Source organism: Gadus morhua, chromosome 17, assembly GCF_902167405.1.
Source record: "Gadus morhua chromosome 17, gadMor3.0, whole genome shotgun sequence".
Lineage (NCBI taxonomy): Eukaryota > Metazoa > Chordata > Actinopteri > Gadiformes > Gadidae > Gadus > Gadus morhua.
The window spans coordinates 19,552,142-19,567,904 of NC_044064.1; the positions used below are offsets into that span (position 1 = coordinate 19,552,142).

Below are 15,763 nucleotides of genomic sequence, written 5' to 3' on the forward strand. Positions count from 1 at the left end.
CTCCCTCTCAGTCCCCCCTGAATAATCTCCTTTCAACCCTTAAACTCATCTCTGAGTGTATGTAATCTCCTGGGTTCTGGAAAGGGGACATGGGGGGAGCTGTCCTCTCACTTTGGCCCCCTTAAATGTTGTGTTGGCAAAAAAAATATAGCAAAATATGGCTTTCAAGAAAAAAACGATTTGGATGTTATGATCGTAAGACAAGGTGAAATGGATAATATCTAATCTCCTAAATACTTCCACTTTCTAGGAAGCACTTTAACCAGATAGCTCTTCTTTCAGACAGTCCGTACTCAAGTCAGCAGGAGTACATGGTTAGAAGGGAAATGACAGAGTAGTACTATCTTGATAAACTGCTTCTAGTCTTGGAAACAAAGTCGATGTTTTCGCCTGACAAAGGTTACTGGTTTGGGCTAATGGACATCCTGGTGGTCAGTTAAAATCAGCTCGTCCCTGGGTGGGCTTGAACCACCAACCTTTCGATTAACAGTCGAACGCGCTAACCAATTGCGCCACAGAGACCAATGAACATATTCTCATGTGTTGTAAAAATGCGAACATGTCTGCATGTCAGCTATGGCAAAGTTCGCAACAAATGAATCTCACTCAACCATTGAAACAGTCAATGGCAATGAGATTGTATTATACCCTGGTATGCTAGAATACCATCTAAGGAGAATAGCCATGCTTTCAAAGTCATGTTATATTGCTTATTGGCCCTTTGAAATTATCAAGACTTTTATGGTTTGCCGCCACAATCCTTAGTTGCAACTAATTTTCAAACTTTCTAGCTGACTCCATAGCAATGCAAAATGTTGTGGCTCAAACACGCAACCTGCTGACCGGCTGACATTTAGTGTGGCTCTATGATCGAACAGAACCAAGAACTACTAATTTTACTTTTTTGTTCCATCAGATGGGCTAAGTTAAAAGTATATAGCACCCAACGTGGGGCTCGAACCCACAACCCTGAGATTAAGAGTCTCATGCTCTACCGACTGAGCTAGCCAGGCATACTCATGACAATACCAGACAACATTTAAAGAAAAAAAAACACAGACAAAAATCCCTCTGCGTTAAATCTCCTCTACAATGATGTCTTCAAATTTTGATAGAAAGTAGCCGTGTTTCATTCCCCAATGATAAATCACACATGATTTAAATTCTTGGGTCCCCTCCCTCTCAGTCCCCCCTGAATAATCTCCTTTCAACCCTTAAACTCATCTCTGAGTGTATGTAATCTCCTGGGTTCTGGAAAGGGGACATGGGGGGAGCTGTCCTCTCACTTTGGCCCCCTTAAATGTTGTGTTGGCAAAAAAAATATAGCAAAATATGGCTTTCAAGAAAAAAACGATTTGGATGTTATGATCGTAAGACAAGGTGAAATGGATAATATCTAATCTCCTAAATACTTCCACTTTCTAGGAAGCACTTTAACCAGATAGCTCTTCTTTCAGACAGTCCGTACTCAAGTCAGCAGGAGTACATGGTTAGAAGGGAAATGACAGAGTAGTACTATCTTGATAAACTGCTTCTAGTCTTGGAAACAAAGTCGATGTTTTCGCCTGACAAAGGTTACTGGTTTGGGCTAATGGACATCCTGGTGGTCAGTTAAAATCAGCGCGTCCCTGGGTGGGCTTGAACCACCAACCTTTCGATTAACAGTCGAACGCGCTAACCAATTGCGCCACAGAGACCAATGAACATATTCTCATGTGTTGTAAAAATGGGAACATGTCTGCATGTCAGCTATGGCAAAGTTCGCAACAAATGAATCTCACTCAACCATTGAAACAGTCAATGGCAATGAGATTGTATTATACCCTGGAATGCTAGAATACCATCTAAGGAGAATAGCCATGCTTTCAAAGTCATGTTATATTGCTTATTGGCCCTTTGAAATTATCAAGACTTTTATGGTTTGCCGCCACAATCCTTAGTTGCAACTTATTTTCAAACTTTCTAGCTGACTCCATAGCAATGCAAAATTTTGTGGCTCAAACACGCAACCTGCTGACCGGCTGACATTTAGTGTGGCTCTATGATCGAACAGAACCAAGAACTACTCATTTTACTTTTTTGTTCCATCAGATGGGCTAGGTTAAAAGTATATAGCGCCCAACGTGGGGCTCGAACCCACGACCCTGAGATTAAGAGTCTCATGCTCTACCGACTGAGCTAGCCGGGCATATTAAAACAATACCAGACACCATTAAAAAAAAAAAAACACAGACAAAACACCCACTGCGATAAATCTCCTCTACAATGATGTCTTCACATTTTGATAGAAAGTAGCCGTATTTCATTCCCCAATGATAAATCACATATGATTTAAATTCTTGGGTCCCCTCCCTCTCAGTCCCCCCTGAATAATCTCCTTTCAACCCTTAAACTCATCTCTGAGTGTATGTAATCTCCTGGGTTCTGGAAAGGGGACATGGGGGGGGCTGTCCTCTCACTTTGGCCCCCTTAAATGTTGTGTTGGCAAAAAAAATATAGCAAAATATGGCTTTCAAGAAAAAAAACGATTTGGATGTTATGATCGTAAAACAAGGTGAAATGGATAATATCTAATCTCCTAAATACTTCCACTTTCTAGAAAGCACTTTAACCAGATAGCTCTTCTTTCAGACAGTCCGTACTCAAGTCAGCAGGAGTACATGGTTAGAAGGGAAATGACAGAGTAGTTCTATCTTGATGAACTGCTTCTACTCTTGGAAACAAAGTCGATGTTTTCGCCTAACAAAGGTTACTGGTTTGGGCAAATGGACATCCTGGTGGTCAGTTAAAATCAGCTCGTCCCTGGGTGGGCTTGAACCACCAACCTTTCGATTAACAGTCGAACGCGCTAACCAATTGCGCCACAGAGACCAATGAACATATTCACATGTGTTGTAAAAATGCGAAAATGTCTGCATGTCAGCTATGGCAAAGTTCGCAACAAATGAATCTCACTCAACCATTGAAACAGTCAATGGCAATGAGATTGTATTATACCCTGGTATGCTAGAATACCATCTAAGGAGAATAGCCATGCTTTCAAAGTCATGTTATATTGCTTATTGGCCCTTTGAAATTATCAAGACTTTTATGGTTTGCCGCCACAATCCTTAGTTGCAACTTATTTTCAAACTTTCTAGCTGACTCCATAGCAATGCAAAATGTTGTGGCTCAAACACGCAACCTGCTGACCGGCTGACATTTAGTGTGGCTCTATGATCGAACAGAACCAAGAACTACTCATTTTACTTTTTTGTTCCATCAGATGGGCTAGGTTAAAAGTATATAGCGCCCAACGTGGGGCTCGAACCCACGACCCTGAGATTAAGAGTCTCATGCTCTACCGACTGAGCTAGCCGAGCATATTAAAACAATACCAGACACCATTAAAAAAAAAAAAACACAGACAAAACACCCACTGCGATAAATCTCCTCTACAATGATGTCTTCAAATTTTGATAGAAAGTAGCCGTATTTCATTCCCCAATGATAAATCACATATGATTTAAATTCTTGGGTCCCCTCCCTCTCAGTCCCCCCTGAATAATCTCCTTTCAACCCTTAAACTCATCGCTGAGTGTATGTAATCTCCTGGGTTCTGGAAAGGGGACATGGGGGGAGCTGTCCTCTCACTTTGGCCCCCTTAAATGTTGTGTTGGCAAAAAAAATATAGCAAAATATGGCTTTCAAGAAATAAACGATTTGGATGTTATGATCGTCAGACAAGGTGAAATGGATAATATCTAATCTCCTAAATACTTCCACTTTCTATAAAGCACTTTAACCAGATAGCTCTTCTTTCAGACAGTCCGTACTCAAGTCAGCAGGAGTACATGGTTAGAAGGGAAATGACAAAGTAGTTCTATCTTGATGAACTGCTTCTACTCTTGGAAACAAAGTCGATGTTTTCGCCTAACAAAGGTTACTGGTTTGGGCTAATGGACATCCTGGTGGTCAGTTAAAATCAGCTCGTCCCTGGGTGGGCTTGAACCACCAACCTTTCGATTAACAGTCGAACGCGCTAACCAATTGCGCCACAGAGACCAATGAACATATTCTCATGTGTTGTAAAAATGCGAACATGTCTGCATGTCAGCTATGGCAAAGTTCGCAACAAATGAATCTCACTCAACCATTGAAACAGTCAATGGCAATGAGATTGTATTATACCCTGGTATGCTAGAATACCATCTAAGGAGAATAGCCATGCTTTCAAAGTCATGTTATATTGCTTATTGGCCCTTTGAAATTATCAAGACTTTTATGGTTTGCCGCCACAATCCTTAGTTGCAACTAATTTTCAAACTTTCTAGCTGACTCCATAGCAATGCAAAATGTTGTGGCTCAAACACGCAACCTGCTGACCGGCTGACATTTAGTGTGGCTCTATGATCGAACAGAACCAAGAACTACTAATTTTACTTTTTTGTTCCATCAGATGGGCTAAGTTAAAAGTATATAGCACCCAACGTGGGGCTCGAACCCACAACCCTGAGATTAAGAGTCTCATGCTCTACCGACTGAGCTAGCCAGGCATACTCATGACAATACCAGACAACATTTAAAGAAAAAAAAACACAGACAAAAATCCCTCTGCGTTAAATCTCCTCTACAATGATGTCTTCAAATTTTGATAGAAAGTAGCCGTGTTTCATTCCCCAATGATAAATCACACATGATTTAAATTCTTGGGTCCCCTCCCTCTCAGTCCCCCCTGAATAATCTCCTTTCAACCCTTAAACTCATCTCTGAGTGTATGTAATCTCCTGGGTTCTGGAAAGGGGACATGGGGGGAGCTGTCCTCTCACTTTGGCCCCCTTAAATGTTGTGTTGGCAAAAAAAATATAGCAAAATATGGCTTTCAAGAAAAAAACGATTTGGATGTTATGATCGTAAGACAAGGTGAAATGGATAATATCTAATCTCCTAAATACTTCCACTTTCTAGGAAGCACTTTAACCAGATAGCTCTTCTTTCAGACAGTCCGTACTCAAGTCAGCAGGAGTACATGGTTAGAAGGGAAATGACAGAGTAGTACTATCTTGATGAACTGCTTCTAGTCTTGGAAACAAAGTCGATGTTTTCGCCTAACAAAGGTTACTGGTTTGGGCTAATGGACATCCTGGTGGTCAGTTAAAATCAGCTCGTCCCTGGGTGGGCTTGAACCACCAACCTTTCGATTAACAGTCGAACGCGCTAACCAATTGCGCCACAGAGACCAATGAACATATTCTCATGTGTTGTAAAAATGCGAACATGTCTGCATGTCAGCTATGGCAAAGTTCGCAACAAATGAATCTCACTCAACCATTGAAACAGTCAATGGCAATGAGATTGTATTATACCCTGGTATGCTAGAATACCATCTAAGGAGAATAGCCATGCTTTCAAAGTCATGTTATATTGCTTATTGGCCCTTTGAAATTATCAAGACTTTTATGGTTTGCCGCCACAATCCTTAGTTGCAACTTATTTTCAAACTTTCTAGCTGACTCCATAGCAATGCAAAATGTTGTGGCTCAAACACGCAACCTGCTGACCGGCTGACATTTAGTGTGGCTCTATGATCGAACAGAACCAAGAACTACTCATTTTACTTTTTTGTTCCATCAGATGGGCTAGGTTAAAAGTATATAGCGCCCAACGTGGGGCTCGAACCCACGACCCTGAGATTAAGAGTCTCATGCTCTACCGACTGAGCTAGCCGGGCATATTAAAACAATACCAGACACCATTAAAAAAAAAACAACACAGACAAAACACCCACTGCGATAAATCTCCTCTACAATGATGTCTTCAAATTTTGATAGAAAGTAGCCGTATTTCATTCCCCAATGATAAATCACATATGATTTAAATTCTTGGGTCCCCTCCCTCTCAGTCCCCCCTGAATAATCTCCTTTCAACCCTTAAACTCATCGCTGAGTGTATGTAATCTCCTGGGTTCTGGAAAGGGGACATGGGGGGAGCTGTCCTCTCACTTTGGCCCCCTTAAATGTTGTGTTGGCAAAAAAAATATAGCAAAATATGGCTTTCAAGAAATAAACGATTTGGATGTTATGATCGTCAGACAAGGTGAAATGGATAATATCTAATCTCCTAAATACTTCCACTTTCTATAAAGCACTTTAACCAGATAGCTCTTCTTTCAGACAGTCCGTACTCAAGTCAGCAGGAGTACATGGTTAGAAGGGAAATGACAAAGTAGTTCTATCTTGATGAACTGCTTCTACTCTTGGAAACAAAGTCGATGTTTTCGCCTAACAAAGGTTACTGGTTTGGGCTAATGGACATCCTGGTGGTCAGTTAAAATCAGCTCGTCCCTGGGTGGGCTTGAACCACCAACCTTTCGATTAACAGTCGAACGCGCTAACCAATTGCGCCACAGAGACCAATGAACATATTCTCATGTGTTGTAAAAATGCGAACATGTCTGCATGTCAGCTATGGCAAAGTTCGCAACAAATGAATCTCACTCAACCATTGAAACAGTCAATGGCAATGAGATTGTATTATACCCTGGTATGCTAGAATACCATCTAAGGAGAATAGCCATGCTTTCAAAGTCATGTTATATTGCTTATTGGCCCTTTGAAATTATCAAGACTTTTATGGTTTGCCGCCACAATCCTTAGTTGCAACTAATTTTCAAACTTTCTAGCTGACTCCATAGCAATGCAAAATGTTGTGGCTCAAACACGCAACCTGCTGACCGGCTGACATTTAGTGTGGCTCTATGATCGAACAGAACCAAGAACTACTAATTTTACTTTTTTGTTCCATCAGATGGGCTAAGTTAAAAGTATATAGCACCCAACGTGGGGCTCGAACCCACAACCCTGAGATTAAGAGTCTCATGCTCTACCGACTGAGCTAGCCAGGCATACTCATGACAATACCAGACAACATTTAAAGAAAAAAAAACACAGACAAAAATCCCTCTGCGTTAAATCTCCTCTACAATGATGTCTTCAAATTTTGATAGAAAGTAGCCGTGTTTCATTCCCCAATGATAAATCACACATGATTTAAATTCTTGGGTCCCCTCCCTCTCAGTCCCCCCTGAATAATCTCCTTTCAACCCTTAAACTCATCTCTGAGTGTATGTAATCTCCTGGGTTCTGGAAAGGGGACATGGGGGGAGCTGTCCTCTCACTTTGGCCCCCTTAAATGTTGTGTTGGCAAAAAAAATATAGCAAAATATGGCTTTCAAGAAAAAAACGATTTGGATGTTATGATCGTAAGACAAGGTGAAATGGATAATATCTAATCTCCTAAATACTTCCACTTTCTAGGAAGCACTTTAACCAGATAGCTCTTCTTTCAGACAGTCCGTACTCAAGTCAGCAGGAGTACATGGTTAGAAGGGAAATGACAGAGTAGTACTATCTTGATAAACTGCTTCTAGTCTTGGAAACAAAGTCGATGTTTTCGCCTGACAAAGGTTACTGGTTTGGGCTAATGGACATCCTGGTGGTCAGTTAAAATCAGCGCGTCCCTGGGTGGGCTTGAACCACCAACCTTTCGATTAACAGTCGAACGCGCTAACCAATTGCGCCACAGAGACCAATGAACATATTCTCATGTGTTGTAAAAATGCGAACATGTCTGCATGTCAGCTATGGCAAAGTTCGCAACAAATGAATCTCACTCAACCATTGAAACAGTCAATGGCAATGAGATTGTATTATACCCTGGAATGCTAGAATACCATCTAAGGAGAATAGCCATGCTTTCAAAGTCATGTTATATTGCTTATTGGCCCTTTGAAATTATCAAGACTTTTATGGTTTGCCGCCACAATCCTTAGTTGCAACTAATTTTCAAACTTTCTAGCTGACTCCATAGCAATGCAAAATGTTGTGGCTCAAACACGCAACCTGCTGACCGGCTGACATTTAGTGTGGCTCTATGATCGAACAGAACCAAGAACTACTAATTTTACTTTTTTGTTCCATCAGATGGGCTAAGTTAAAAGTATATAGCACCCAACGTGGGGCTCGAACCCACAACCCTGAGATTAAGAGTCTCATGCTCTACCGACTGAGCTAGCCAGGCATACTCATGACAATACCAGACAACATTTAAAGAAAAAAAAACACAGACAAAAATCCCTCTGCGTTAAATCTCCTCTACAATGATGTCTTCAAATTTTGATAGAAAGTAGCCGTGTTTCATTCCCCAATGATAAATCACACATGATTTAAATTCTTGGGTCCCCTCCCTCTCAGTCCCCCCTGAATAATCTCCTTTCAACCCTTAAACTCATCTCTGAGTGTATGTAATCTCCTGGGTTCTGGAAAGGGGACATGGGGGGAGCTGTCCTCTCACTTTGGCCCCCTTAAATGTTGTGTTGGCAAAAAAAATATGGCAAAATATGGCTTTCAAGAAAAAAACGATTTGGATGTTATGATCGTAAGACAAGGTGAAATGGATAATATCTAATCTCCTAAATACTTCCACTTTCTAGAAAGCACTTTAACCAGATAGCTCTTCTTTCAGACAGTCCGTACTCAAGTCAGCAGGAGTACATGGTTAGAAGGGAAATGACAGAGTAGTTCTATCTTGATGAACTGCTTCTAGTCTTGGAAACAAAGTCGATGTTTTCGCCTAACAAAGGTTACTGGTTTGGGCTAATGGACATCCTGGTGGTCAGTTAATATCAGCTCGTCCCTGGGTGGGCTTGAACCACCAACCTTTCGATTAACAGTCGAACGCGCTAACCAATTGCGCCACAGAGACCAATGAACATATTCTCATGTGTTGTAAAAATGGGAACATGTCTGCATGTCAGCTATGGCAAAGTTCGCAACAAATGAATCTCACTCAACCATTGAAACAGTCAATGGCAATGAGATTGTATTATACCCTGGTATGCTAGAATACCATCTAAGGAGAATAGCCATGCTTTCAAAGTCATGTTATATTGCTTATTGGCCCTTTGAAATTATCAAGACTTTTATGGTTTGCCGCCACAATCCTTAGTTGCAACTTATTTTCAAACTTTCTAGCTGACTCCATAGCAATGCAAAATTTTGTGGCTCAAACACGCAACCTGCTGACCGGCTGACATTTAGTGTGGCTCTATGATCGAACAGAACCAAGAACTACTCATTTTACTTTTTTGTTCCATCAGATGGGCTAGGTTAAAAGTATATAGCGCCCAACGTGGGGCTCGAACCCACGACCCTGAGATTAAGAGTCTCATGCTCTACCGACTGAGCTAGCCGGGCATATTAAAACAATACCAGACACCATTAAAAAAAAAAAAACACAGACAAAACACCCACTGCGATAAATCTCCTCTACAATGATGTCTTCACATTTTGATAGAAAGTAGCCGTATTTCATTCCCCAATGATAAATCACATATGATTTAAATTCTTGGGTCCCCTCCCTCTCAGTCCCCCCTGAATAATCTCCTTTCAACCCTTAAACTCATCTCTGAGTGTATGTAATCTCCTGGGTTCTGGAAAGGGGACATGGGGGGGGCTGTCCTCTCACTTTGGCCCCCTTAAATGTTGTGTTGGCAAAAAAAATATAGCAAAATATGGCTTTCAAGAAAAAAACGATTTGGATGTTATGATCGTAAAACAAGGTGAAATGGATAATATCTAATCTCCTAAATACTTCCACTTTCTAGAAAGCACTTTAACCAGATAGCTCTTCTTTCAGACAGTCCGTACTCAAGTCAGCAGGAGTACATGGTTAGAAGGGAAATGACAGAGTAGTTCTATCTTGATGAACTGCTTCTACTCTTGGAAACAAAGTCGATGTTTTCGCCTAACAAAGGTTACTGGTTTGGGCAAATGGACATCCTGGTGGTCAGTTAAAATCAGCTCGTCCCTGGGTGGGCTTGAACCACCAACCTTTCGATTAACAGTCGAACGCGCTAACCAATTGCGCCACAGAGACCAATGAACATATTCACATGTGTTGTAAAAATGCGAAAATGTCTGCATGTCAGCTATGGCAAAGTTCGCAACAAATGAATCTCACTCAACCATTGAAACAGTCAATGGCAATGAGATTGTATTATACCCTGGTATGCTAGAATACCATCTAAGGAGAATAGCCATGCTTTCAAAGTCATGTTATATTGCTTATTGGCCCTTTGAAATTATCAAGACTTTTATGGTTTGCCGCCACAATCCTTAGTTGCAACTTATTTTCAAACTTTCTAGCTGACTCCATAGCAATGCAAAATGTTGTGGCTCAAACACGCAACCTGCTGACCGGCTGACATTTAGTGTGGCTCTATGATCGAACAGAACCAAGAACTACTCATTTTACTTTTTTGTTCCATCAGATGGGCTAGGTTAAAAGTATATAGCGCCCAACGTGGGGCTCGAACCCACGACCCTGAGATTAAGAGTCTCATGCTCTACCGACTGAGCTAGCCGGGCATATTAAAACAATACCAGACACCATTAAAAAAAAAAAAACACAGACAAAACACCCACTGCGATAAATCTCCTCTACAATGATGTCTTCAAATTTTGATAGAAAGTAGCCGTATTTCATTCCCCAATGATAAATCACATATGATTTAAATTCTTGGGTCCCCTCCCTCTCAGTCCCCCCTGAATAATCTCCTTTCAACCCTTAAACTCATCGCTGAGTGTATGTAATCTCCTGGGTTCTGGAAAGGGGACATGGGGGGAGCTGTCCTCTCACTTTGGCCCCCTTAAATGTTGTGTTGGCAAAAAAAATATAGCAAAATATGGCTTTCAAGAAATAAACGATTTGGATGTTATGATCGTCAGACAAGGTGAAATGGATAATATCTAATCTCCTAAATACTTCCACTTTCTATAAAGCACTTTAACCAGATAGCTCTTCTTTCAGACAGTCCGTACTCAAGTCAGCAGGAGTACATGGTTAGAAGGGAAATGACAAAGTAGTTCTATCTTGATGAACTGCTTCTACTCTTGGAAACAAAGTCGATGTTTTCGCCTAACAAAGGTTACTGGTTTGGGCTAATGGACATCCTGGTGGTCAGTTAAAATCAGCTCGTCCCTGGGTGGGCTTGAACCACCAACCTTTCGATTAACAGTCGAACGCGCTAACCAATTGCGCCACAGAGACCAATGAACATATTCTCATGTGTTGTAAAAATGCGAACATGTCTGCATGTCAGCTATGGCAAAGTTCGCAACAAATGAATCTCACTCAACCATTGAAACAGTCAATGGCAATGAGATTGTATTATACCCTGGTATGCTAGAATACCATCTAAGGAGAATAGCCATGCTTTCAAAGTCATGTTATATTGCTTATTGGCCCTTTGAAATTATCAAGACTTTTATGGTTTGCCGCCACAATCCTTAGTTGCAACTAATTTTCAAACTTTCTAGCTGACTCCATAGCAATGCAAAATGTTGTGGCTCAAACACGCAACCTGCTGACCGGCTGACATTTAGTGTGGCTCTATGATCGAACAGAACCAAGAACTACTAATTTTACTTTTTTGTTCCATCAGATGGGCTAAGTTAAAAGTATATAGCACCCAACGTGGGGCTCGAACCCACAACCCTGAGATTAAGAGTCTCATGCTCTACCGACTGAGCTAGCCAGGCATACTCATGACAATACCAGACAACATTTAAAGAAAAAAAAACACAGACAAAAATCCCTCTGCGTTAAATCTCCTCTACAATGATGTCTTCAAATTTTGATAGAAAGTAGCCGTGTTTCATTCCCCAATGATAAATCACACATGATTTAAATTCTTGGGTCCCCTCCCTCTCAGTCCCCCCTGAATAATCTCCTTTCAACCCTTAAACTCATCTCTGAGTGTATGTAATCTCCTGGGTTCTGGAAAGGGGACATGGGGGGAGCTGTCCTCTCACTTTGGCCCCCTTAAATGTTGTGTTGGCAAAAAAAAATATAGCAAAATATGGCTTTCAAGAAAAAAACGATTTGGATGTTATGATCGTAAGACAAGGTGAAATGGATAATATCTAATCTCCTAAATACTTCCACTTTCTAGGAAGCACTTTAACCAGATAGCTCTTCTTTCAGACAGTCCGTACTCAAGTCAGCAGGAGTACATGGTTAGAAGGGAAATGACAGAGTAGTACTATCTTGATGAACTGCTTCTAGTCTTGGAAACAAAGTCGATGTTTTCGCCTAACAAAGGTTACTGGTTTGGGCTAATGGACATCCTGGTGGTCAGTTAAAATCAGCTCGTCCCTGGGTGGGCTTGAACCACCAACCTTTCGATTAACAGTCGAACGCGCTAACCAATTGCGCCACAGAGACCAATGAACATATTCTCATGTGTTGTAAAAATGCGAACATGTCTGCATGTCAGCTATGGCAAAGTTCGCAACAAATGAATCTCACTCAACCATTGAAACAGTCAATGGCAATGAGATTGTATTATACCCTGGAATGCTAGAATACCATCTAAGGAGAATAGCCATGCTTTCAAAGTCATGTTATATTGCTTATTGGCCCTTTGAAATTATCAAGACTTTTATGGTTTGCCGCCACAATCCTTAGTTGCAACTAATTTTCAAACTTTCTAGCTGACTCCATAGCAATGCAAAATGTTGTGGCTCAAACACGCAACCTGCTGACCGGCTGACATTTAGTGTGGCTCTATGATCGAACAGAACCAAGAACTACTAATTTTACTTTTTTGTTCCATCAGATGGGCTAAGTTAAAAGTATATAGCACCCAACGTGGGGCTCGAACCCACAACCCTGAGATTAAGAGTCTCATGCTCTACCGACTGAGCTAGCCAGGCATACTCATGACAATACCAGACAACATTTAAAGAAAAAAAAAACACAGACAAAAATCCCTCTGCGTTAAATCTCCTCTACAATGATGTCTTCAAATTTTGATAGAAAGTAGCCGTGTTTCATTCCCCAATGATAAATCACACATGATTTAAATTCTTGGGTCCCCTCCCTCTCAGTCCCCCCTGAATAATCTCCTTTCAACCCTTAAACTCATCTCTGAGTGTATGTAATCTCCTGGGTTCTGGAAAGGGGACATGGGGGGAGCTGTCCTCTCACTTTGGCCCCCTTAAATGTTGTGTTGGCAAAAAAATATAGCAAAATATGGCTTTCAAGAAAAAAACGATTTGGATGTTATGATCGTAAGACAAGGTGAAATGGATAATATCTAATCTCCTAAATACTTCCACTTTCTAGAAAGCACTTTAACCAGATAGCTCTTCTTTCAGACAGTCCGTACTCAAGTCAGCAGGAGTACATGGTTAGAAGGGAAATGACAGAGTAGTACTATCTTGATGAACTGCTTCTAGTCTTGGAAACAAAGTCGATGTTTTCGCCTAACAAAGGTTACTGGTTTGGGCTAATGGACATCCTGGTGGTCAGTTAAAATCAGCTCGTCCCTGGGTGGGCTTGAACCACCAACCTTTCGATTAACAGTCGAACGCGCTAACCAATTGCGCCACAGAGACCAATGAACATATTCTCATGTGTTGTAAAAATGGGAACATGTCTGCATGTCAGCTATGGCAAAGTTCGCAACAAATGAATCTCACTCAACCATTGAAACAGTCAATGGCAATGAGATTGTATTATACCCTGGTATGCTAGAATACCATCTAAGGAGAATAGCCATGCTTTCAAAGTCATGTTATATTGCTTATTGGCCCTTTGAAATTATCAAGACTTTTATGGTTTGCCGCCACAATCCTTAGTTGCAACTTATTTTCAAACTTTCTAGCTGACTCCATAGCAATGCAAAATTTTGTGGCTCAAACACGCAACCTGCTGACCGGCTGACATTTAGTGTGGCTCTATGATCGAACAGAACCAAGAACTACTCATTTTACTTTTTTGTTCCATCAGATGGGCTAGGTTAAAAGTATATAGCGCCCAACGTGGGGCTCGACCCACGACCCTGAGATTAAGAGTCTCATGCTCTACCGACTGAGCTAGCCGGGCATATTAAAACAATACCAGACACCATTAAAAAAAAAAAACACAGACAAAACACCCACTGCGATAAATCTCCTCTACAATGATGTCTTCACATTTTGATAGAAAGTAGCCGTATTTCATTCCCCAATGATAAATCACATATGATTTAAATTCTTGGGTCCCCTCCCTCTCAGTCCCCCCTGAATAATCTCCTTTCAACCCTTAAACTCATCTCTGAGTGTATGTAATCTCCTGGGTTCTGGAAAGGGGACATGGGGGGAGCTGTCCTCTCACTTTGGCCCCCTTAAATGTTGTGTTGGCAAAAAAAATATAGCAAAATATGGCTTTCAAGAAAAAAACGATTTGGATGTTATGATCGTAAAACAAGGTGAAATGGATAATATCTAATCTCCTAAATACTTCCACTTTCTAGAAAGCACTTTAACCAGATAGCTCTTCTTTCAGACAGTCCGTACTCAAGTCAGCAGGAGTACATGGTTAGAAGGGAAATGACAGAGTAGTTCTATCTTGATGAACTGCTTCTACTCTTGGAAACAAAGTCGATGTTTTCGCCTAACAAAGGTTACTGGTTTGGGCAAATGGACATCCTGGTGGTCAGTTAAAATCAGCTCGTCCCTGGGTGGGCTTGAACCACCAACCTTTCGATTAACAGTCGAACGCGCTAACCAATTGCGCCACAGAGACCAATGAACATATTCACATGTGTTGTAAAAATGCGAACATGTCTGCATGTCAGCTATGGCAAAGTTCGCAACAAATGAATCTCACTCAACCATTGAAACAGTCAATGGCAATGAGATTGTATTATACCCTGGTATGCTAGAATACCATCTAAGGAGAATAGCCATGCTTTCAAGTCATGTTATATTGCTTATTGGCCCTTTGAAATTATCAAGACTTTTATGGTTTGCCGCCACAATCCTTAGTTGCAACTTATTTTCAAACTTTCTAGCTGACTCCATAGCAATGCAAAATGTTGTGGCTCAAACACGCAACCTGCTGACCGGCTGACATTTAGTGTGGCTCTATGATCGAACAGAACCAAGAACTACTCATTTTACTTTTTTGTTCCATCAGATGGGCTAGGTTAAAAGTATATAGCGCCCAACGTGGGGCTCGAACCCACGACCCTGAGATTAAGAGTCTCATGCTCTACCGACTGAGCTAGCCGGGCATATTAAAACAATACCAGACACCATTAAAAAAAAAAAAACACAGACAAAACACCCACTGCGATAAATCTCCTCTACAATGATGTCTTCAAATTTTGATAGAAAGTAGCCGTATTTCATTCCCCAATGATAAATCACATATGATTTAAATTCTTGGGTCCCCTCCCTCTCAGTCCCCCCTGAATAATCTCCTTTCAACCCTTAAACTCATCTCTGAGTGTATGTAATCTCCTGGGTTCTGGAAAGGGGACATGGGGGGAGCTGTCCTCTCACTTTGGCCCCCTTAAATGTTGTGTTGGCAAAAAAAATATAGCAAAATATGGCTTTCAAGAAATAAACGATTTGGATGTTATGATCGTAAGACAAGGTGAAATGGATAATATCTAATCTCCTAAATACTTCCACTTTCTATAAAGCACTTTAACCAGATAGCTCTTCTTTCAGACAGTCCGTACTCAAGTCAGCAGGAGTACATGGTTAGAAGGGAAATGACAAAGTAGTTCTATCTTGATGAACTGCTTCTACTCTTGGAAACAAAGTCGATGTTTTCGCCTAACAAAGGTTACTGGTTTGGGCTAATGGACATCCTGGTGGTCAGTTAAAATCAGCTCGTCCCTGGGTGGGCTTGAACCACCAACCTTTCGATTAACAGTCGAACGCGCTAA

General features: G+C 41.1%; 25 non-coding genes across 25 annotated transcripts; all 25 read right to left on the reverse strand.

Moving 5' to 3' along the window:
* Positions 1-448: 448 nt before the first annotated feature.
* trnan-guu (transfer RNA asparagine (anticodon GUU)) lies at positions 449-522 on the reverse strand. The gene has a single exon. It is a non-coding gene; the product is annotated as a tRNA-Asn (tRNA).
* Positions 523-940: 418 nt separating this feature from the next.
* On the reverse strand, positions 941-1,013 carry trnak-cuu (transfer RNA lysine (anticodon CUU)). Its single transcript has one exon. It is a non-coding gene; the product is annotated as a tRNA-Lys (tRNA).
* Positions 1,014-1,623: 610 nt separating this feature from the next.
* Positions 1,624-1,697, reverse strand: trnan-guu (transfer RNA asparagine (anticodon GUU)). Its single transcript has one exon. It is a non-coding gene; the product is annotated as a tRNA-Asn (tRNA).
* A 418-nt stretch (positions 1,698-2,115) lies between these two features.
* On the reverse strand, positions 2,116-2,188 carry trnak-cuu (transfer RNA lysine (anticodon CUU)). Its single transcript has one exon. It is a non-coding gene; the product is annotated as a tRNA-Lys (tRNA).
* A 609-nt stretch (positions 2,189-2,797) lies between these two features.
* On the reverse strand, positions 2,798-2,871 carry trnan-guu (transfer RNA asparagine (anticodon GUU)). Its single transcript has one exon. It is a non-coding gene; the product is annotated as a tRNA-Asn (tRNA).
* A 418-nt stretch (positions 2,872-3,289) lies between these two features.
* Positions 3,290-3,362, reverse strand: trnak-cuu (transfer RNA lysine (anticodon CUU)). The gene has a single exon. It is a non-coding gene; the product is annotated as a tRNA-Lys (tRNA).
* A 608-nt stretch (positions 3,363-3,970) lies between these two features.
* trnan-guu (transfer RNA asparagine (anticodon GUU)) lies at positions 3,971-4,044 on the reverse strand. The gene has a single exon. It is a non-coding gene; the product is annotated as a tRNA-Asn (tRNA).
* A 418-nt stretch (positions 4,045-4,462) lies between these two features.
* trnak-cuu (transfer RNA lysine (anticodon CUU)) lies at positions 4,463-4,535 on the reverse strand. The gene has a single exon. It is a non-coding gene; the product is annotated as a tRNA-Lys (tRNA).
* Positions 4,536-5,145: 610 nt separating this feature from the next.
* trnan-guu (transfer RNA asparagine (anticodon GUU)) lies at positions 5,146-5,219 on the reverse strand. Its single transcript has one exon. It is a non-coding gene; the product is annotated as a tRNA-Asn (tRNA).
* A 418-nt stretch (positions 5,220-5,637) lies between these two features.
* trnak-cuu (transfer RNA lysine (anticodon CUU)) lies at positions 5,638-5,710 on the reverse strand. Its single transcript has one exon. It is a non-coding gene; the product is annotated as a tRNA-Lys (tRNA).
* Positions 5,711-6,318: 608 nt separating this feature from the next.
* Positions 6,319-6,392, reverse strand: trnan-guu (transfer RNA asparagine (anticodon GUU)). Its single transcript has one exon. It is a non-coding gene; the product is annotated as a tRNA-Asn (tRNA).
* A 418-nt stretch (positions 6,393-6,810) lies between these two features.
* trnak-cuu (transfer RNA lysine (anticodon CUU)) lies at positions 6,811-6,883 on the reverse strand. Its single transcript has one exon. It is a non-coding gene; the product is annotated as a tRNA-Lys (tRNA).
* A 610-nt stretch (positions 6,884-7,493) lies between these two features.
* Positions 7,494-7,567, reverse strand: trnan-guu (transfer RNA asparagine (anticodon GUU)). The gene has a single exon. It is a non-coding gene; the product is annotated as a tRNA-Asn (tRNA).
* A 418-nt stretch (positions 7,568-7,985) lies between these two features.
* On the reverse strand, positions 7,986-8,058 carry trnak-cuu (transfer RNA lysine (anticodon CUU)). The gene has a single exon. It is a non-coding gene; the product is annotated as a tRNA-Lys (tRNA).
* A 610-nt stretch (positions 8,059-8,668) lies between these two features.
* On the reverse strand, positions 8,669-8,742 carry trnan-guu (transfer RNA asparagine (anticodon GUU)). Its single transcript has one exon. It is a non-coding gene; the product is annotated as a tRNA-Asn (tRNA).
* Positions 8,743-9,160: 418 nt separating this feature from the next.
* On the reverse strand, positions 9,161-9,233 carry trnak-cuu (transfer RNA lysine (anticodon CUU)). The gene has a single exon. It is a non-coding gene; the product is annotated as a tRNA-Lys (tRNA).
* Positions 9,234-9,841: 608 nt separating this feature from the next.
* Positions 9,842-9,915, reverse strand: trnan-guu (transfer RNA asparagine (anticodon GUU)). The gene has a single exon. It is a non-coding gene; the product is annotated as a tRNA-Asn (tRNA).
* A 418-nt stretch (positions 9,916-10,333) lies between these two features.
* Positions 10,334-10,406, reverse strand: trnak-cuu (transfer RNA lysine (anticodon CUU)). The gene has a single exon. It is a non-coding gene; the product is annotated as a tRNA-Lys (tRNA).
* A 608-nt stretch (positions 10,407-11,014) lies between these two features.
* Positions 11,015-11,088, reverse strand: trnan-guu (transfer RNA asparagine (anticodon GUU)). The gene has a single exon. It is a non-coding gene; the product is annotated as a tRNA-Asn (tRNA).
* A 418-nt stretch (positions 11,089-11,506) lies between these two features.
* trnak-cuu (transfer RNA lysine (anticodon CUU)) lies at positions 11,507-11,579 on the reverse strand. Its single transcript has one exon. It is a non-coding gene; the product is annotated as a tRNA-Lys (tRNA).
* A 611-nt stretch (positions 11,580-12,190) lies between these two features.
* On the reverse strand, positions 12,191-12,264 carry trnan-guu (transfer RNA asparagine (anticodon GUU)). The gene has a single exon. It is a non-coding gene; the product is annotated as a tRNA-Asn (tRNA).
* Positions 12,265-12,682: 418 nt separating this feature from the next.
* Positions 12,683-12,755, reverse strand: trnak-cuu (transfer RNA lysine (anticodon CUU)). Its single transcript has one exon. It is a non-coding gene; the product is annotated as a tRNA-Lys (tRNA).
* A 610-nt stretch (positions 12,756-13,365) lies between these two features.
* On the reverse strand, positions 13,366-13,439 carry trnan-guu (transfer RNA asparagine (anticodon GUU)). The gene has a single exon. It is a non-coding gene; the product is annotated as a tRNA-Asn (tRNA).
* A 1,097-nt stretch (positions 13,440-14,536) lies between these two features.
* Positions 14,537-14,610, reverse strand: trnan-guu (transfer RNA asparagine (anticodon GUU)). Its single transcript has one exon. It is a non-coding gene; the product is annotated as a tRNA-Asn (tRNA).
* Positions 14,611-15,027: 417 nt separating this feature from the next.
* On the reverse strand, positions 15,028-15,100 carry trnak-cuu (transfer RNA lysine (anticodon CUU)). The gene has a single exon. It is a non-coding gene; the product is annotated as a tRNA-Lys (tRNA).
* Between the last annotated feature and the right edge of the window lie 663 nt (positions 15,101-15,763).